Source organism: Lonchura striata, chromosome 10, assembly GCF_050655825.1.
Source record: "Lonchura striata isolate lonStrDom1 chromosome 10, ASM5065582v1, whole genome shotgun sequence".
In the NCBI taxonomy this organism is placed as follows: Eukaryota; Metazoa; Chordata; class Aves; order Passeriformes; family Estrildidae; genus Lonchura; species Lonchura striata.
This window is the reverse complement of record NC_140712.1, coordinates 20,883,610-20,905,621: the sequence shown is the minus strand read 5'-3', so window position 1 is coordinate 20,905,621 and position 22,012 is coordinate 20,883,610. Positions and strand designations below refer to the sequence as shown.

The 22,012-nt window shown below is 41.2% G+C and overlaps 1 long non-coding RNA gene across 1 annotated transcript in view; it reads left to right on the top strand.

The window, feature by feature from the left end:
- Nucleotides 1-995: 995 nt before the first annotated feature.
- The window catches only part of LOC110482990 (uncharacterized), a 59,431-nt gene continuing 38,414 nt past the window's right edge, over nt 996-22,012 (top strand). The window contains exons 1-2 of the long non-coding RNA XR_002467493.2: nt 996-1,955; nt 13,783-13,900. This is a non-coding gene — a long non-coding RNA (uncharacterized LOC110482990). The remainder of the gene's footprint in view (nt 1,956-13,782; nt 13,901-22,012) is intronic.

Here is a 22,012-nt window from a genome sequence, read left to right as displayed (position 1 = left end):
CAAACTGAGATTTAGGAGAAATATAAAAACAAAGTTTATGTCTGCACAGAAGACATTCTGAATGTGGTGACGTTGTTGCCTCACTCTTATCTTTTCTTGTTTGTGGGTCTGAGCTTCTCCCACTGTAGAGAGACAGACAGACAGATGAACAAAGCCAACACCCACAGTGGATCAATAAAGTTAGTAGAAACACACTACTTTCAAGGGCTAGGATAGAGAATAGACCTATATTAAAGCTAAGTTTTCCATTAAATACATATAATGGGCATCCAAGCCATGAGTCACACAAAGACTGGGCAGCAATGCCCTCAACCAGAGCCTTGGCTGGAACTCTTTAAGGTTAAACCATCTCTTCATGGCTATCATGAAACCGCTGTCTTCTCTCCAGCTCCCTACTCCAAGTATGTTTCCCAAGACAAACCTGATGTGAAATTTTTGTATTCACCATAATATCACCCAAACTATGCTTATTTTAAGTACAATAAAAAGTTGTGAAAGTTATTTACAATTCCTAATATGTTGTACAGAAATTGTACCAAACTGCCAATATTCAGGGTGAGGAAGACAGAGCAGGACTTCTTCAATGAATCTCAAAAAAAAATCTACAACCCCCATGAGGATTACTTTTTAAAATCAGTGTTAATAAGAATAACATGTAGAATTTAAAAAGCCAGCCTAGAGGTCCTATAACAGCATGGCAGCAGAAAAGCTAAAGAGAAGCTTTTAGTATAAGGTTACTAATTAAGAGTATCTTTAATAGTGAATAAATTTGGCTGTGACACAGAATCTTAAACATAAAAAAAAAAAAAACAGAAGAACTATATTATCTCTTTACAATCCTCCTCTAGAAAATGGAATTTTTCTTTTCCCATTTATCTCCTAGGCTAAACAATCGCCTTAAGCATATATGTGAGCTTGGAGGGTTGTTTTAGCTTCCTCAAGGATAGTGCAAGAAATAATAGGAATTAAATCAGTCCCTATTCACAATACAGCACATTTGAAGTGGAGCAGCCTCTGTGCATCACAGGAATGCTCCAGTTTTGATGCATTACTGAGCGCCCTCCGTATCCAAACAAAGCTTTGCATCTGACTAGTTGTTACAGGCAAATGATTTACATAATTACTTTGGATTTTTCCCCTCAAAAACACACAACATATGAATCATTGTACTCTGTCTTAAAGTCATTATTAGCCAATTAAAACTCCAGGATTTGCATAATCGCTCTTCAGTTATTTCTTGGTAATCATAATGTGATGTGTGATTACCAAAGTCAGATCAGCAACTGTAGAGTGGGCTATCAACTCAGAATTATTGAGGGGCTTTTCAGCAATAAAAGAACTACCTCAGCTGCTCAATTTCCTTTGAAACTAGCATGAAGAAATTAAAAATAAAAAGAGCAAAGTATGAGTAAAATGAGGCTCCTAGAGGGATGAAATTTAAAAAAAACAGTTCTAATATTTATCCACTCATGAGACTGAAGTATTGGATTTCTGGATTTCAGGTCTGATACCAATCCAAGTATAAAACTACTGTGCATTACACCTGTAAGTCTTACAAATTTGTCTGAATAACGATACAGAAAATAGAAGAAAATGTGTAAATTTGCGAAATAACAAAATTTGGATGCATTCTGCATCCTGTGCCCTATACAAAGCCCAGCCCTGGTTCAGAGCTCACCAAAATCAACCATGACCATGGAGAAGGAAGGGCTGTATCACGACTCCTGTGTCTGCTGGGTGACAACAGAGAGGAACAGGGGCAGCACGAGTTTCATCTGCAGACAAACTTCCTGAGGATATCCTTTTCCTCAGGATATCTCCTTGTGGGATATCTCCCAGATAAAGTCAGGCCAGTTGTGCTGGGAGCAGAGAAGCAGCCATGTGGATGATGAATCCGTGCCTCAGTAACAGCCCAAGCCAAGCGTGGATGGCAGCACTCGTGGGAAGGTGGCAAGGTAAAGAATCTGCTCCGGGGTGGAGGGGGTTAAGTGGCTTGCTGGAAGACAAGTTAATGATGTACCACAGCATTCAATGAAGATTGATTGGGAATGGTGTAAATGGGCACTGGGCAAGGACAAAGAGGCTTGCTTTGGGAACGGGGCAGGATGGAGGGGAAGAGACAGATTACAGCTGAAGGTGGCTGGTGGGTTGAGTTGAAAGAATAGTCTCAAAAAGCACAGGGAGACACACTCTGGGGGAGAGGATTTCACTCATGTCCTCTACTGTGAGGCAAACTCTGACAGAATGGTCCTGACAGGTGCCTGCTGATAACATTTGTGGTACCCAAGGCCACTGGACTGACAGGGATGAGCAGGGGTGACTAAATAGGATTTTGCACCTCCCTCTTCAAGATCTTCCCCATATTTTGAGGCAGCACCCATATTACATTGTGTTAAAAATGCAATTTAAATCCAGAAGAATCTGCAATATGCAAGAATTCAACCACAGGGGAGAATAGGGAAGTACAAAAATGCTAGTATATGGGAGTCCTTCCTTGCCTTGCAGCAAACATTAATACCTCACAAAAAAGGGACACAGTGACCACAGTGGAGTTTCAAATAATATCCATCAGAGGGGAAAGCTGTACAACGAAGGTAAATAGAGGTCATAAAAATAAGTTCAACAGGTAAGAGACAAAAAGACATAAGAAACTGGCATTATAGTCTAGCCTGGGTGGAAGAGTTTTACAGATTATAAACTAACAATCTCAAAATATGTTTAATGCCAGCTAACAATGCACAGTATTGTTATACACATGACAAACAAACAAACAAAAAAAAAAAAAAGGAGCCAAATAAATATCCAAGACTCCTGTTCCAAAATGGCAAAAAATAATGGTTTTCTTCTGATAGCTAGACAACTAAAAGCAAAAGTCATGCACAAAGGTATGCAGTGGAAAGGAATTCTTTGGCCTGGATACTACACAGACCTACAGAACAGACAACTCTAATCTCTAGTCTTGTTAGCTTCATGTATTAAGTAAGCCTGGAGTACAATGGCGCTACAACTTGCCTCAATGAATCTCATTACAGTGCTCATTTGTTGTAATGGAAAGGGCTCTTACTCACAATAACTCACGGTAGCTCACTTTAACCCACCCCACCTTTCTGTATCCTTCCTTTTCCCCTTCCAAGGAATCCAAAATAGCCCACTTAAGCCAGCATTCCCAGGTGTATTAGGTGTGTAGTAAATATCCAAGTGATCCCCATCATCATTATCTTGGTTGATGGATACTCTCTATGGGCACCACAGAATTACACTAATTCCCAGGTGCATCATTTGGGTCTATCTGCTTTGATTTAGCTTGTCTCTTAAACTCCAAAATGGGAGCAAGATGAATTAAGTTACAGTTACTACAAGCCTGTGCTGAGGATATCTCAGTGCCTCATACTTGTGTGCCATGTTGGGGAAGAAGGAGGAAGAGGGATGTTGGGAATGATGGTGTTTGTCTTCCCAAGTCACTGTTCATTGTGCTGGAGCCCTGCTTTCCTGGGGATGGCTCAACACCTGGGAGGTGAGGAATGAACTCCTTGTTTTGCTTTCTCTGCACGTGCACCTTTTGCTTTACCTACTAAATTGTCTTTATCTCAACACAACTCAATGAGATTTCTCCCTTTTACCTTTCTAATTCTCTCCCTCATCCCACTGAGGGGAAGTCAGCAAGTGGCTCTGTGGGGCTGAGGTTAAACCATGACACAACTGGAACCACATCATAGGCAGGCTTCTTTCCCAACACTGTCTGCACAGGAATATTCATGTTTTGGTCGGGACTTCCAAACATCAGCAGGGCTTTGGCACAGGAATGAGGCAAGGACCCCATCAATATCAAGCAAACCGTTGTGGTGTGGTTAGAGGATGTTGGATTCTTCTAACACAGCGTTCAGTGTGGTGAGCAAGTCGGTGAATTCTTTCAAAATCATATGTAAAAACCTCCTGTTGCCCTGTGAACTGAGCTAGCTGGTGTGCCCCACGCTGCACGGCAGGGCTGGCTGAGCAGGTACCTGAACCAGCACTTCCAAGTGCCATGATGATGGTACTTTCCAAACAAAACATTTTCAGTTGAAATATTTCTCTGTTAAAACATGCTGACTTTTGCAGCCTCTCCCCTAACAAAAACAAACAACAAAAAAACCCCACCAAACAAGAGTCTGAGGAGCAAACACAAAACTTAATTTAGTCACAAATCCAATTTTCCATTCAAACCTCACTTTTGACTGTTCCAAATTAGACTTTATATCTGACTCTGCACAGGACAGGTTTTTACCTAGGTCCATGTTTCCTCTACCAAACACATCTGGTCCCTTCCCAAAGTGCACTAGAGGCACCTATCCCTACCTACCTATAATATTTATAGGAATACTTTGTATTTGTAATTATTTTGTAAGTGATAAAATACTATATTATATATATAGCGTATATATATATTCACTATATTATATTTATACTATATATATTTTATAAGTGATCCACAGATCTGTACTACATCCTTTCATCTCTGAATGCATCTAATTTACACTAGGGAAAAAAATACAATAATACGTTGTTCTCTTATTTTAAAAACATTTCAACTGTACTAAAAGTGCATTAATTCAGTTTTTTCAGTTCAAAACATTCCATAAGCAAATGCAGCCTGTATAGAGTGCTCTGCTGCATGTCCCCTATTAGCTAATTCTCTCACATCAAGCTCATTTAAATCTATTTGTCCCAGACCACCCTCTTTAAAGAGAGGAAGGAGGAGGATGGGATCTCTTGCTACTGAGGCTCCCATCCTATTTATGACTGAGTGTTTAAGGATGCTTTACAAAACTTTCTCAGTCTCCTCTTGTAATTCAAATCAATTGCAGCCATAAAACAAAAATTCTGCAATTTATATACCCCCCCTCCCCACCCTGAAAAAAAAATAAAAGGTTTAATTTGATAATTGAAGAAATAAAGGGTTCTTTTCAAACCTGACATTAAAAATCTCTAATAAAAATGGGGAAAATGAAGGTCTAGGATGACAGTCTTTATCAAAGTGTATATAGAGACATTATATGTTCCAGTAATTGTTTAGGCCGGTGAATTAATGAATCCCTGGCTGTAAGTCTCCATTTGAAATTATTTCAGTGGTGTCTGCTGCTCTGCTGCTTTGGAAAAGCCTGTTGTCTGAAGCTCTGGAGAAGGGCCTTGAACCCTGCCATTCAATCCCTTTCAGCCCATCAGCTGAGTCTAATTGCCAGAAAGCACACGAGACCCCTAAGCCTGATTGTTCCCCGACCTCCTTTGAGGTTCTGAGGCATGAAAAGCAAAAGGGAAAAAAAAGCTCTCTTTTGATCTTCTGTTTCTTTCTCTCTTTCTCTCTCTTTTTTTTTTTTTTTCCTGCCTACTCCTACTCTAAGAATGACACATTTCTTTATATGGCTTCTCCTTCTTATAAAGACAATAATTAATAAGGCCTTTATAAAATGAGGCTTGAATTGGTGTCACCTTCAAGGGTGGTCCAGGGCTCTGAAGTGAAACCCCCGGTGGGCTTAGGCATTGCATGGCCTTTGCACAGGTCAGGTTTAAATACCCTGACCTCAATTTTCACTCTCCTCCACTAATGAGCCGATTCACACATGGATACAAAATTATACGAGGGGAAAGACAAAAGGAGCAAGGTGTAGTTGACACCACATTGGCCAAATTTTATTATCATCTTTGTGCCTATGACATCACAGCTGTGGACATTGTCAAAGTGCTGAAACCGCTTGCTTTCTCCCCCCACCCCACTTCTTTTTTTTCCCTGCCTTCAGCTTTATATAATTACTTTCACAAACTCACACTCTCTCCCTATTATTTGCTCAGATGTCATGAAGCTGTGACGTTAGTTGGGACTGGGGACCAGTCTGGGTTCTTGTGTGGTTACACATGCAGAACTGGGTCGCTTTTCTTGAGGTTCTGCTTCACTGCCTCACTGTCAATTGTGAGGATAAAGCGGCATTATGTGTAGCTATTCTATTTCACAGGCTTATCAATCTGACACCAAAAGTTTAAAAAAAAAAAAATCATCACACCAGGGATGTTATGTGTCCATTAAAGGAAAATTGTTGATGGTTGACATTGAATGAGTTGTCAAAGACAGCGAGACACCCATTGCATAAGTTTCCCTATTAATGCAAAACGTTTAACAAGTTTATTAGAGAAGAAGCTAAAAGGGGGGGAAAATGATGCTATGACAGCCACACCCGTGGGTTGTAAACCTGTCAAATCCCGTCAGGGGAGCAAGGTCAGTGTTTGGATTGAAGACAGAATCAGCAGGAGGCACTGTTCCTCTGAGTCAGTGGATCCCACACCAGGCGCTTCCATAGTGGTATATAGGACAGTGCCTCAGGGCTAATTCACAAGCTAATGTTTCTGCCTGACACAGCCACAACATGCTGTTGATAAGCTAAGAAACAAGTACTAAGTATTTCTAGGAATTAAAAAAAAAAAAAAACCAACAAAATCCCATGCCGCTTTTTGTTGCCATAGGAAAGCTGACTAATATCTAATCACGCAATTAATTTCCGCCGTCCTTTATCTCTTACATGGTTTTGAATGGTTGTTGTTTTCTCCACTTCTTGTCCCGAGGTGATGTGCAGGGTTGTGGTTAAACACAAGCAGAGCTCCTAAGAGGTGGGCTGGATTGATCCCTGCGCCTTAATCTTGCTTTTCGGGGATGGTGTAAGGATGATGAATAAATATATGCAATGATGCAACATGCTAAAAAATCATTGCACTAAAATAAAAGTATGCTATCACCTTTGGGACAATTTTGGAGGTCTCACCTCCCAGGCAAAGCTCAAAATGAATTAACACTACTCTCGTTAAGAATAAATTAGACTTGAAAAACATTTGTTCGTTAAACTCCATAATACAACTGTACAGTTAATAATCCTGTCATGCTTCTGCAAAATACGGACAACTCTGGGCTGCTGAACAACAGGTATTTAACAAGGTACAATAAGTCTCCACAAGCAAGGAATTACTAAAAAAAGCATGTCATTAATTGCCATTATTTTGTCATGCAGGGAATTTCTTGCAAGGAAAAAGAATTGGCAGAATTTTTCTTCCCTTTCTTTTTTTTAAAAAAAATTGAAATCTCCATCACCCCTTTGCCTCTTAGTTCTGACAGATTAGTTTTGCAAACATAATGTTGAAACGTCCGAGCAGATGCACGTCAAGCATGTACACATACATATTCCAAAAGACAGGCACTTCAAAATATAAAATATCCAATACACTATGCCTAAAATTGGAGAGAAAAAAGAATTACCCTGAAGTATTAAATTAACTCTGAATATCACAGGGAAAAAAAATTAAAACCAAATAAATTAATATATGAACATGAATTTCCTGCCTGTGTAAGTGATATCTGAGTGCTGGTGGCAAAGGAGAAGAAAACATGCAAACATACAATTTTTAAAAATATACAATCTCAGCAGTGGCACATGGAGACATTTTCAGTTCAGCAGGATATGGCAAATTTATGGATTTGGTGCTTCTATTCCCCTTCCAACCATGTATATTAAGGACATTTGCTGGCAGACACTTCCCAAACCGCATTGGGACTGCCAGTGAACAACCAAAATGAGCTAATAACTCTCTTTGGGCACATGCTGATGGAAGAAAGAAAGCTGGAATAACCTGATTTGGCCTCACCAACCGTTTTTTGTATGACAGCTAATCAAGCCCATAAATGTAGAATGGATTAATTACCATCTCAATTTTTTTATCACTATTTAATGTCCAAAGTGTTAGTGTTTATGAATATCTTCTAGGGAATTAATACCACATCTTTGATATACATATTTCTCTTAAAATAAGATAAAAAAATATTATGAGGTTAATTTTTCTTAAATACAAGCAAAGTGTTAAAAAATTACACACTTATAACAGATGGGAACAGAAATTCTATAAGACTGATTTTTATTAAATATTTCTGTGCAAAGGCACATTGAATGAGGGAAAATTTTAACTGCTGAAGATTTAGCCTTCTAATTCATAAGTGCAATATATTATGTTAGGATGAGACCATAATACAACCTGTTTCAAACTCAGTGATAAGGCTGAGGGAATATCAGTTTATTTATCTGACTTTTAGCAGAATTCTATGGAGCAGTGCTGCAAAGTGCAGAACAAGACTAAACTGAAAGGAAAGAATTTAACTGAATCCTTCCTATCCAACAGAATTCTTCATTTTGTCCCAAAAATCAAGAAATACAGAAGTTAGGATTTATAGGATCATTACAACTCCCCTACCCAGAACGAGCAGAATTTGATTATTCCTCTTTTCTTTCTGCACCATCATTCCAGTTTCTATTTCTTCAGATATATTAAATTTCTAAGCTATTCCTTGTAATGTACACAACACCAAAATCAGGTCTTAGTAAAAAGCATAGGAAATAAATGAAGGACAGTCTAAAAAGTCTGTCTTTAGCTCACTTGATTTGTACTGGGAACAGAATTATTCTGGGAAAGAGTATTTCCTAGCCACAATTACAACCAAATATAGAAAACATAAAATATCATGACCACACTCCATAGAATAAATTATTGTGATATGAAGGCTTTTTCTTTACACGCAAGTGTGCACAGTGATAGGGTGAAATGTACAGATATATCATAGTCTAATATGCACGTAAAATGCTTAAAACTGGAAAGGAATAGTCTGAAATATCTAGTTCCTCACACTCTTACTATGTTTTAAAGCACTGGCAATCAAATGGCACAAAATGCTATTGCAACGGTAGTAAAGCTTGGCCATGTAAAAATATAAATATCAACCTTGTGAAAAAAAGCCTTAGATATATCCAAATATATCATGTAGCAGTATTTATCTGAGCATACTTAGATAAAAACAAGTTATGATGGGATAATGTTCCCACGACTTTCACTGGGCTACCCTTGTAAATGTTGTCCTGTCTGAGGATGAAAAGTATTTATAAAAGTGCCAGAATTAATGCTCATTTGAGAGCAACATTTTATTTTTATAGTACGTCAGTTGCTCTTCTTTCCACAAGAAAGAAGAGGGAGAGGGTGAGGAAAATACCTTCTGAGACCACCCACAAGCAGCAGGTGAAGTGCACATGGGCTTTTCCATGGATTCCCTGTGAAACAGCCAGTACCCAACACAGCACAGCCTTTGGGGGAGGCACTGGGACAAGAGAATAATGAAGATTTCTGCAGGTGTTTCCCTGCACACAAGGCTCCAGAAGGGATGTCCCCTCACCCACGTTCCCTTGGACACCAACATATTCCCATGGGTACCTCAGGAATTCTGTGCTGCTAAAGCAATGAAAGTGCTGTCTCAGAAATGTTTCCCTAAATATGATCCCAACACCAAACCACAGCTAAAACCTTCCACAATATCACTGATTTGTAAGAGTTCAAGAGTGCTGGAAATGGTAAATTTCTCATCATTCCACTCAGCTGATGCATCCCATTGGTAGCATCTCTTTTCTGGAAAAAATTCCCCATCATGGATGCAACAGCTCCATCAGCTTGTGTCTTCACCAGAGATTCCCAAAACCAAGTTTCCCTTTTTGCACCAAGCCTCGATAAAAATGCCAGGACTTGCTGGAAAATTGTTTCATCTATAGTTAAGTGTGCTGAATGCAAACCTTATCAATTCCAGCAGGAATTTATATCAACTTTATATTTATATCAAGTCTCTGACGACATAGGAATTTCTATGCTGGCTCTAACAGCACACAAAGACCTTGGATTGTTGACATTCTGCCCCAATTTATGTACCAAATAAAAAACTCCATCATTTCCACTGTCTGTAGGTAATGCTGGCACAAAGCCTTTGGCCAGAAGTTTGTTCTTCACATTCACCTAGGAGAAGCTGAATTCTTGGCAACCAGCTGATATGAAAGACTCATTTCCCTCACCATCATCTTGAGCATGGACATTGTCCAAAAAAAATCCTACATTTGGTCAAATTCTATACCTATGGTAGAATATTGTGTGAGGCTTCTTTTTCTAGTACATTAAATGTGCAGACATTTTTTGTTCTAAAAGTTCTCAACTAAGGAGACTTTGCTGAAAGCTGTTATGGACTGAAAAAAAAAAATCCTTTCTTAATGAATTCAATCAAGGAGGAGCAAATGGAAAAACCAAATGGCAAATACTTTTTTTTCCCCAAACAATTACAGCATTATTTTATGTGAAATCTGTTCTGTAACAATGAGAGAAAATTAGTGTGTATTCTATTCAAAAGATACTGCAGGATGGATTAACATTTATGATCCAGAGTTCAGTGACTTGAATGTTTTCATTTTCTTTTTTTTTTATATTAATTGGATTTTCCAGTGTACACTGAAGTGGTAAAATGCATTTAATCAATATGCTTTGGGACTAAATTAGCAAAGTACTAATTTTGTTGTGCAAGGTTATACTATGTATTGTACATTTTTAATCACAGTATTCTCTGTTTATTTCTCATTTGCCAAGCTTATGATCCCATTGTGTATAATGCAAAAGAACAGAAAATCAGAGCAACCCTCAGGAGTTCAAATATAGGGGAGGGTTTTTAAACTTCTCATCCTAACCTGAGCACTACGACATGAGATTGTTACACAGCCACATTGCCTGACAGCAGCAAGACCTGCAGTCACTCACCCACCACAGCTTCCTACATTTTATTAAACATTTTTAAGAGAGAGATGCCTACTGGAGGGATGTGGAAGGCAGTTGTTTTGGGGGAACTGACCCTAAATGCCCCACCAATCCCAGGTGTAACCCACATCCTTCAAGGGTCATGAGGCAGAGGAGCAGGAGGCTGGAAGGCAGTCCCGGTGGGCACTGCGTGGATAGTCTGGTGCTCACTCAGCTGAGAGAGCAAAAGGACAAAGGACGTGCCTGCACTGCTCCACAAAGGGAGAAAACTTCCATGAAATAGCAGAACAGTGAGGAAAATGCCAGAGCAGATGAGACAGAAGCTACTTCTGCCAGTGAGGAGAGTCAGAAGCTGGCCCATCCCTGGAAGTGTCCAAGGTCAGGTTGGATGGGCTTGGAACAACCTGGGATAGGGGAAAGTGTCCCTGCCCATGGCAGAGGCATTGGAACAAGATGATCCTTAAGGTTCCTTCCAATCCAGGGCTTTCTATGATTCTGATTTAGCAGGGGGGTCTGTATGCTTAAGACCTCAAAATCACTGCACATTCCTGAAGAGGATTCTGCATCTGTCAGGGGAAACCAAGGCAGCTGGTGAAGTCTCAAACTGAGCTTACATAAATGGGACAAATTTAGTATCAAAGTGGCATCTTACCTTCCTTTAGAACATATCTCACTGCCTCTCCTCTTCCCCGGAGCATGACATTTGTTCCTTAAGACCACACTTTTCCGTCACCTTCACTCAAAATAAAGGAAGTGACATTTACAGTGCAACACCACTAAAGGAAAGGTGATTCTCAAGATTCATTTTTAATCTGTGTCTTTTCAAAGGGAAGCACAGGTTAAAAATAAAAATAATGAAGAAGAAGAAGGAGAAGAAAAAAAAAATAGGTTGCTTTGGCAACTGCCTGGGGCTGGCACTGAAGCCCTGCTCCCATGCACGCTTGGAGGCACTGAGGGACAGCACCTGCAGCACCTCTCAGGGGGTGGCTCTGCTCAGCATCACCCTGTAACCACAGGCTGCACCCGAAAGGCACAGGGAGGCCTTAACTTTAATGGGTCAGGATGGAAAGTAATGATTTGCTCAGTAGTGGAGAAGCAGTGTTAAGTGCCTAAAATGGTGTGAATGGCTCAGATGTTCAAGGGCAGTCTATCAGGCACCAGGCGGTGTTATCAGGATCACCTGTCTGTCAGCTGCATTACCTGCCTTCCCCTGATTCATTTGTTTTAAAGGAGTCTCTGCCTTTACTTCAAACAAACCCAGCGACCAAAGAAAGAAGAAACAGCTCCCTGCTAAGACCCTAAGAGGAAAGGGGAAGAGTAACACACTTAAACATAAAGTTGAACGGAAAGGTTTAAAATTTGCAACTGATGCTGTGCAGTAAGGAGATAAGAGCCTTCCAGACAAGTTAAAATGCACAGATACGCCAATCAACTCCAGATAGATTCAAGGGGTGGTGAACACAAATTACTCACATTACACCCGGCTATCTCAAGTTACTCAAATGACATAAAGGGATACAATAATCACACACTTGTCTCATTGTGTCAACTTTTTAACAGGGGAAAAGCCATTGTCCACTTCAAGAGGAAACAGCAAAGCAAACCAGATCAGATTATTCTCAAGTGAATTGTCAGGTTGAGGGGGTTTTCTACTTATCTGATACTAGAGCAGACATTGATAGCAAACAGCTCACCTGACTGCACACAAGGACCCATTCTCAAAGGCAAAAAGCAATCTGTCTCAATTATTAAAAAACAAATTAGACAATCAAACTGGAAATTTGGCTTCTTTCTTAAGAGAGCCACCATGCAAGGGGGTGGCTGTGATGTAGTCAGAGCATCTCTGCTGGGGTTCAGCTGCCCACAAAAACTGAAAAATATCAGAGCAATGTTGCCTGGGATACAACCCTGGTGCCCTTAGGCAGACAAAATACCCACTTAGAATGGGGAGAACACGGGGAAAAACTATTATGGGGCACCTGGGAAAAGAAATTTTTCTTCTTGCTTACAGCTCTTTTGCATTTATTCCTCACAGCACTCATGGCATAGACCCTGAGAACGGCTGCTAAGTGTAAAGCTATTTGGGGTGGTGAAAACAGCAATATTTGAGGTCATCAATAAAAATGAAAAACTATTAGCTGTAAGTGGGCAAGGGCTCTGCTCTCTCTGAGCCCTTTAAGTTACCCAACACAAAGCCTGCTCAACTGGGCTTTGCATTTAAGGGGATTGCACTCTAAGACAACTCAATCATTCCTTCCATGTGGGTTTTAGCCCAGAATATATGCACAGCTTCAGCACAGGAGTGACGCGAGGCAGTGTCAGCTCATATCAACTGGAAACTTTGAATTAGCTTCAGAGGGCACTGGATCTGTTCCCTTCTGTCTGTAAAAGGCACATGATACTATTTTCTTTAACCAGCTCTCCAAGGATGCTGACACAGTTTAGAGAAGAGCTGACCTTCTCAGCTACTGAGACGGCCACTGATGAACTCAACCTTTCTTTTCCAAGGTCTCTCCTGGCTTTGTTGCAATCTGAGCCTTCCTGCCCAGCAGATCCTCCCTGACCAGCCAGACACAGCGAGGAGACCTTGGGAGGCTTCACACCAGATCCTACACTGGGCCAACCTCAAAGTGCCCGTGAACTGAAAACAAAGAACCAATTGGGTTTTTTGTCAAGCAAAAGTTCCTTTTGGGGGATTAAAATTGATAAGGCTAAGAGGCTTTTCCTGGTAAGAAGTGACAGTCAGCTGCAGATGAAAGGACTAGACTCTGTTTTCTCCTGCAGTCTCCACCAATTGTTCCCTTAAAGGATTGCACCTGACCAGATCAAAACATAATTTTTTTAGACAGAGGTACATTACTTTTTCCTTCTGAAAGAGAAATTTTCATCAGGAAATGCAAACCCTTGCGACTACAAATTAACACCAACAGGAAATAAAATTTTGTGATGCTAAACCAAGGTTATCATAAATACCAAACATTTAGTTGCACTTTGGGTTATCTTTCTTCTAAATCTGATGTACCTCTCAAACCTGAAAAAGCTGTTAGAAGTTGAATCATTCTGCTCCAACTGTGAGAGTCAGGGGAGAAGCAATAATACATATAAGCAGTGTTAGACTTTATGCCCTGCTCTGTTCAGTTTTCTTCAATCTTTCTCCAGGAGATCTCAACTTCCAGGACTATTCCTCGGTATAAAAGTGTGGTGCCTTTTTGAGCCCTGTGAGTCCTAAGGCTGGAATGTTCCAAGTCCTGTGCTACAGAGCCTCACTGAACTGGGGGTAAGTGACTTTTCCCCATTGCTACTCCAGCTCCAGGTATTTAAGTGCATATTTCACAGAGTGTCTCAACCACAAGAGCAGCAGGGTGTGTTTGGGTCTTTTTATTTCAAAGCTTGTGGTAATTCACAACCACACATCAGAGATCAGAGCAGAGCCCTAAATGTAGAGTCCAGCAATGTGAATATGAAGATAATTAGTAATCGGAACTTCTCCTTTCCCTGAATCCTCATATTCCTGGAAAAAACATTACCACAGCACTAAAGTAGAGGAGATAATAAGGCTTTTTCTTGACACCATCAGACTGTCTACATCCTAGTCTGAACAGCTTTTGCAGTTTTAATATTCTCTCTGCACCCCTATAAAACAGGAAGCATTTTCTGTGGTTTTAGTCCACCCAGTGTACAGAAGTTTTGTGACTCTGCCCCCCAGGCTCCTGTGTGTTATTACTTCAAAGGAACTGATCTCTTTTTAAATGTCCCTTTTGACAACTCAAATCTCTGAACTGGAAGTCAAAATTGGCTAAACTGAGATCTGATAATCGGCAGTTTTACTTCCAGCCGCATCCTGTGCTCGCAGTAATAAAAGCAGTGATTATATTTGATATGGTTGATGATGTTAGCAGGATAGGAGGCATTCCAGCTGCTTAATTTAATTTCAAATCCCAGTGATAGCATCTAATGGCTGCAGTTTAGCTACTGCTACAGATTTCATTTTGCAGTGACCATTGCTACTGTCAAGGGAGCTTCATGTTCCCACCTGACTGCAGAGCCCAGCAGAAGATCACTCATCAGGTAACCACCCTCGCTTTGGGCAGCACCCTGGATCACTCACGGAAAAATCCTGGTTCTGATTAAATTAATAGAAAATCCGACCCACCAAAAGTTTATTGATGCTACTAATAAATTAAGATCACAGTTGGTAAAATTCAGAACACAGAAGGCCTTTGTGAACTAGGAATTACTGAACTTTCATTTTGATGGTAAGGCTGCACATAGTCACAAAATTTAAGGTTGTGCTACCCTGTCCTACTCTCTCTTCATTAGAAAAACCCCACAGGTCAGTGTTCTACTTTTGCCAATGGGTATTAGGAGAAACACACCCAGTCAAGACCACTTTCTGCCAGTTTTCTCTCTACTGTTTTCTTTATATTGCTGGTCTTCATAAAAATTATCCTCATCACTAAAAGTGGTTTTGCTTTTTCCTGCCTATACACTGTGAGTTAGCTTAGTCCATCAGAACTATCCTGAAGTCTCCAGTGGTGCTAGAATATAACACTGGACAGAGAGAAAAGAATTTAAAACAGCAGTCAGAAAAACTGTCTGTCTCTCAGTGGTGGGACTGAGAATAACGAGGGACAGAACAGAGAGAGGAAATATTTGAACAATTGTTTTTAGGTTCAAAGTTTCTAACTGACACAAACTACAACACTGTGCTATCCAAACTAGTTTATCAGCATCTGAACTATCCCAGCCTTCCTTCTGTCAGCTCGAGAGGCAGAGAACCAAAGTGCTGGGCTTTGAAAACAAGACATTCATTTTTGGGTTTTGCTTTTACTCCATTTACCTGTGCAGGACAGACATAAGCACTCCCTCCTCCCTCTCAATTTCCATATTTATCTCCTGAAACTCATTTCCCATGCCTTGCATTTTGTTACATTTAAAGAGCTGAAGGAGCTATGAGAAAGAAGGCACTAATTAAGACATCCTGACTTCCAAGACCTTCCAAAACAAAGCAGGCTTGCTTGGGTTTCTCTGTTTGGGGAGGCCTTGCTCAGCATGACAATGGTCAGGCACATTTCTGAGCCACCCGGAAAACTGGATTAGAAACAAAGCCCAAGTTCCCAAGTTTAAATGATGACAAAAGTATCTGCCTCAGCATTTTGGACACCTTTGGCACAAAGCAATTCTGTTGCCAGATTAACACAGAAACTGCTGAGCTTTCCCCAGCAGATTAACATGTGTCTCTTCACTATTATTCTCAGTATTCATTATTATCCTCTAATGTCAAAGACAAAAGTGAACAGGCCCTGTAGACCAGAACAAAAAACAAAATCTTAAATTTTGAAGGGCATTTACTGTTAGAAGAGTCTGAAAAGGGCATATGAACTACAAAAGCACAGAAATCCCAGAGGTTGGCACATTCATGTCCTCATTTTCATTGGACATGCTGCAACAAAGAGACACAGGGTCCTAAAATCTGTGCTCACCCCCAGGTGGGGCATCCAGCCTGTTCCCTGTTTGGTTCAGTTCAGTCACCAGAAATGGGGACAACTGGAAACAGGCTGCACTAATTGTACCATCCCCATCCTGGTTTCCAACACAGCCTTTTCCAGAAAGATCAGAGTTTATAGGAATTATTCTGTGCTTGTGTGGTAGAAGGTCAGTGTTCCTCTCAATTACCTGGTCAACCACAGCACTGAAGCAGACCCCATTAAAAAGGAAGCAAGAAGAAAACTGGCCAGCTACAAACAAACCTGCCAGTCCTGGTTTCATCATTGGGTAGAGCATAATTAAGAGATGAAATGGATGTGTATAATTAAGAGATAAAGAAGATGAAATGTGGTTTTGTGACACTGCTCTGGGCATAGTGTCCTTGCACTGCATCCCACAGCACTGGAGAGAGCCACCTGAGAATCACAGCTCCTGTTAGGCAATGAAGATAAAGGAAGAGATGGACAAAATGGAAGGGGACAGGTAAATGGGGAATCTTGGACTGCTGAAAAAACTACAGAGCAGCACAAGACCTCTTTCTCCAATCCTGTGTCAATCTTGAGCGAACTGTGGATGGCAGCATATTTAATAAGATATGAAGAAAAAGCAGAAGTGAGCTTTATTTGTCCTTGCAAGCTGTCAATCACCAAAAAAAAAAAAAAAAAAAATTGAGCTTCCCTTCTCTGTAGAGGACTCTGGTTCAGCAGGCACAATTTGGCAAAACCTGTTTCTTGCCCAAAGGGGAAGTAAGGGTTGCAGGGCTTCGAAAGAGACCAGAGGATGGACCGGGTTAAGCTTTTGAAGCTTTTCTGACAAAGGAAAGGAAGCCACAATATAAAAAATACATTCTGAAAAAGAATTTTTTTCCATATCCTTCTACCTTTTAAACACACTTTAATGCTACTTGTTCTATTAACCTCTTCTGAATGCAGAGTTCTGATTTGTTGAAATAAAGATGCTGCTGTACCCCACTGCAATCACAATATATGATAAAAGCCAGCAGTTCCCACAAAAAACCCTGCTGAAATCATTAGCAGTCTCCCAGAGTAAGGACTGTGTCAGGTAGTGACAAATCCTTTTTAAAAGGGAGCTTGAAATGAAAACAACATTTTTTTTTTTTTTTAAAGTATGTCCATATGTCTGTGTGCTAGAAGTAGAGAAAAATTCTCTGCTGGAAACATTTTTGACTGGACGAGACTGAGCTAGGAAGCAAACAAATAATAAGGAGAATAATAATAAGGAGGGGGGAAAACGTTATTTCTGGGAAGCTGGTGAGGAAAACCCCGCTCTGCTCCCACCCCTGGTCTGAATGTGCCCCCTGTGCGTGTCCCCAGCCCCTGGGAGCCCCTGAGCCCTGGCTGGGTGAGGCTGGGGACACGCACTGCTCCCGCAGCCCGGCCTGGGAGCTGCTGGCCCGCTGACCTTGGCAGCTGCAGGACCCAGCTGCAGGAGCAATCCATGCAGCAGTGGCACGGGTGGCAGCTCATCCTCCTGCCCTGCTCCTGACAGTCCTGCCTGTGGGGGCTGCGTGGGGTCAGCTGCCGCTGTGCTGCTCTGTCCTCCTTGAAGTCATTTTCCTTTCATTTCTGAGCATGAGGTGCATTCTCTTGACAAGATGCATCTGCAGTGTCTGATTAGGGTAAAAGAGCCGTGCGTGGGGAATATTCCCTATACTTCTATATGTAACAGCATGCTGGCTGCCCAACTGGTCTGCAAGTGACAGATGAGCCTTCTAGGAAGCAGAGAGGCAAAATATTCGAGAATAACTGTACACAGATCTTTATTTTAGCGAGGGTAAAATAGCCATCTTTTCACATTTCACAATTTAAACTATTTACTGGAAATATCATCATGGAGATGTTAAATAAAAACTAAAAGGCTTATAAAAGCCAAGCAGGACAGAGATATGGCTGTTTATTATTAAAAGCACCATTACTAAAAAACTGCTTATTTTTATACTCTGAGTTGAAACAGTAAATTTAAGACTAGGAAAAAAAAATTATACAACTGCTTCATGGAGCTTTCTTTGTATCTGAAGGGTCTATGAATATAAAAGCGTATCAGGGCCAAATCCAGAAGGTCTTACTCAAGCAAAACTGATTTTAGTGGAAATAAAGCCTGATGGACTAAAGGATTTGGTCAGTAATTTATGGGACCCTTATCTCTGATCCACCTTCTAGGAATACTAGCTTGTGGTACAGAGCAATGTAATATGCTTAAATATCTATGATTAATTCGGGTAATCTGGTTTATAGAGCCCGCTTATGTAAATGAAAAGGATTTACCTTTATGTCTGAGATGAAAAAAATATACATCAGATACAGCGAACCACGCATTACAGAAAATGGCCTGGCTGGATTGTATTAATGTCTCAAAAATGTTGAGAAATGCTGTATCTTCTCCTTAAGCCAGTAATCATAGTTCCTACAAATTGCATATCTTATCCTACTTTACACATATGCAGAAGTGGGCAGCAGCTGTTTGAAGGCAGCATATCTCCCGTTTGTGCTCCTTACAACATGCTTTTCAAAGCCTAACAGAGAACTGTGGCTAAAGACTTTCAAAATGAGGAGAGGGCTGGGAGGGATTAATGCTTTACCTGGGAAATGGAGCGGAAGTCAACTATCAAAGCAAAACAGCAACATTCCCGTGGGCCGCTCTTAAGGACAGAAGGTTTTCATGTGATGAAGTGGTAATTCAGTTCAAAGTCTCAGGGAGAACTCCCTTTGTGTGTCTGTCCAACAAGAGCTACAAACTTAGAGATAAGAAGAAGAGGAGGGACCAGTGTGATCATCCTGTCTGACACTCTCCAAAGCGCAGCTCACCGAGTCAGCCTGGCTCGCTGTCTCCTGGTTCCAAATCCCTCTTCCATTGCCACTGGCATCTAGGGATAATTCCCAGTGTTTCAGTGAAACAGCTCTGAAGACACAGATCCTTGATAAATCATTCCCATTGGACTGACAGCTGTCCAAAGTCAACAGCAAGGACTTCTCTGAATCGCCCTGTCTTTGATATTTCCAGCACAGGGAACAGCCCCACCTTTGGTAGCAGAGATCCACTGAAGAGCTTTTGAGGCATGTGCAACGTGGAACATCCTTCAACATCAGTAGGGAAAGTTTCTTAATGCTGTGTTCTACAATCAGAGGATGGTTTGGGCTGCAAAAGGACCTCAAGAAATCATCCAGTTCCACCCCCTGTACCACGGGCAGGAACACCTTCCACTAGACCATGTTGCTCCAAGCCCCATCCAACCAGGCCTTGAACACTTTCAAGAATGGGAATTTTCTGTAATTAAAGCAACTACCCAGCTTTAGAAGAAAAACCTGATAATTTACAATGGCTAATACTGATTTTAACATTAGCTAACGCTATATAACATGCTATAATTTCTCAAAAAGAAAAACCAGGTGTACTTTTGAAGAACAACTATAGGTTCTACACCTTCAGATGACATCAAGAAAGAGAAATGTGGGGCAGGAGTTACAGATCCAGCTTGCATAAGATAGAAGCTGATTCTAGCACAAGCTGAAAGGTAACTGCACCACAATATTTCTGAGATGAACAAGATATGGTTGAATGGAGTTCAACTAAAACCAACTTCAGCAACAGAAGGTTTAAGCAAAGTTTTTTCCCTCAGTACTACTATTATATCTACCACACTGTACAATGCAACTCCTGTGTGCAATCCCCATAGCCAAAATCAGCCTAGTAAAATCAAGTTTAGTAAAACAATGTAGATAAGATAAGACATACCAAAAAAAGCTCTGATTTCATATTAAAGTGAAATCAACACCCTCAACCAATACGGACATTCATAAAGAGATAAAACACCTCAAAGCAAAGCATCTCTGTTTGTGCTGCTATTTCATGTCAAGGCAATTACAGTGATGTTATTAGGAAAGATCAGGAAGGGAGCAGTGTTGTCATATAGGGAGAAGAGAAAACAAACTGTTAAGCAATCATGTAGAACATCTTAAAGCTGGTGAGGGAACAAAGCTTAGCACTGTCAGGGTATTGATCTGCTCCAGAAGGTGCAGAGTTCTGCACCACTGTGATTGCCTTCCCTGCTGGGTGTAGAGAGGGCTGAAAGAATACAGTATTGATCTGGCCCAGTTCCTGAGAAGTAACTTAGTGATAAACACCGACTCCAGCCCAGGCTCTGACAGCAAACTGTTGCAAAACAGCACAGCTCTGTTGTGCTCACAGCTCCTGTTAGGCAGATAATACCTGCATTTTCCACTGCATTTCCAGCAGGAAAGCAGTGCTGGACAGTGGCAAGAATATAACACCTGAATGTCGGAATCTGTGGAATTGATGATTATGAAATTGCAAAAAGTCTCTGTCATTCTGCCCCTGTGCCAAAGCAGAAGCCATAATTGGTCTGTGCTGGTTCCAAGGTTGTTTATTCCGTTTATCTCTAACATGTTCTGCTGCCCTGCTCAGCTCTGTCTTGCAGGGCAGCGTGTGGGGCTCTGCCCTCAGTGGGATGTGACAAACATTAAATACCAGAAACTCCCTGGGCTGGATTTACAATAACGTGCCAATATCTGTCACCTACGTTGGACAGTGTGTCCCCAGCCTGAACCAACAGAAAAATGCCAACACCACAGTGAAACATGGAGGGCATGAAGAAGGAGAAAAAGGACAAGGCACACCCAATTTCCTCCATCTTGTCCCCTTTGGACCCCTCATCTAGAATCCTAAAATTTTACTTTTGCACCCGTGCCACACTTAATTATTACTTATATCAAACACTCAGAGCTGGTAATTCATCCTGTAAGATTGAAAACTCTTTTCCATGGACAGAAATCCCAGACAGTGTCTCTGGGGGCTCTGTCCAGGGGGGTTCCTGACCCCTGCCAGGGTCCCAGATCTGCCAGGGCAGCCAGAGGGAAGCCCTGGATTCCCACACCTGAAGACTCAGCTACTGCTCCCACTCTTTTTGCTCAAGTATGGCAAGGTTTCTGATGAACACAGGGTATTTTATTATTCTTTATTCAGAAAATACTGACTATATAAGAAGGCTTCACCTTAGCTGAAGCCTAGCAGAAAATAAATCCAAAGTTCTGCATTTATCAAAATAGTTTTCCCTCTGTTTCTTGCCTTTCACTGTAATGCTGTGGGAAGACAGAAAAACACTCCCCTCATTTATTTTCTTTCCTATCAGTGAAATCTTGTCATTCTGTAACAACTGGGCACTCCAGAGAAAGCATTTCTACTCTTAACAGCAACAAGGCTGTCCTACAGACGTAAAACTCATGTTAGTAATTGCAGCCTGGAGAAATAGGCTATCATGCACCTGCATTTCTGAACTCTTGGGCTGCAGTTGCTTCTCCTTTCTGGTGGCATCAATCCTCAGTGGCACTAGAAAGCAGCAGACGCAGGTAGGCAGAGAAGGAAGAGATGTTAAGCCCTGACTGTGGGAGTACAGGACATCCCTCTGGCTGCCCTGGCAGGTCTGGGACCCTGGCAAGGGTCAGGAACCCCCCTGGACAGAGCCCCCAGAGACACTGTCTGGGATCTCTGTCCATGGAAAAGAGTTTTCAATCTTACAGGATGAATTACAAGCTCTGAGTGTTTGATATGAGTAATAATTAAGTGTGGCACGGGTGCAAAAGTAAAATTTTAGGATTCTAGATGAGGGGTCCAAAGGGGACAAGAAAGAGGAAATTGGGTGTGCCTTGTCCTTTTTCTCCTTCTTCATGCCCTCCATGTTTCACTGTGGTGTTGGTATTTTTCTGTTGGTTCAGGCTGGGGACACACTGTCCAACGTAGGTGACAGATATTGGCACGTTATTGTAAATCCAGCCCAGGGAGTTTCTGGTATTTAATGTTTGTCACATCCCACTGAGGGCAGAGCCCCACACGCTGCCCTGCAGGACAGAGCTGGGCAGGGCAGCAG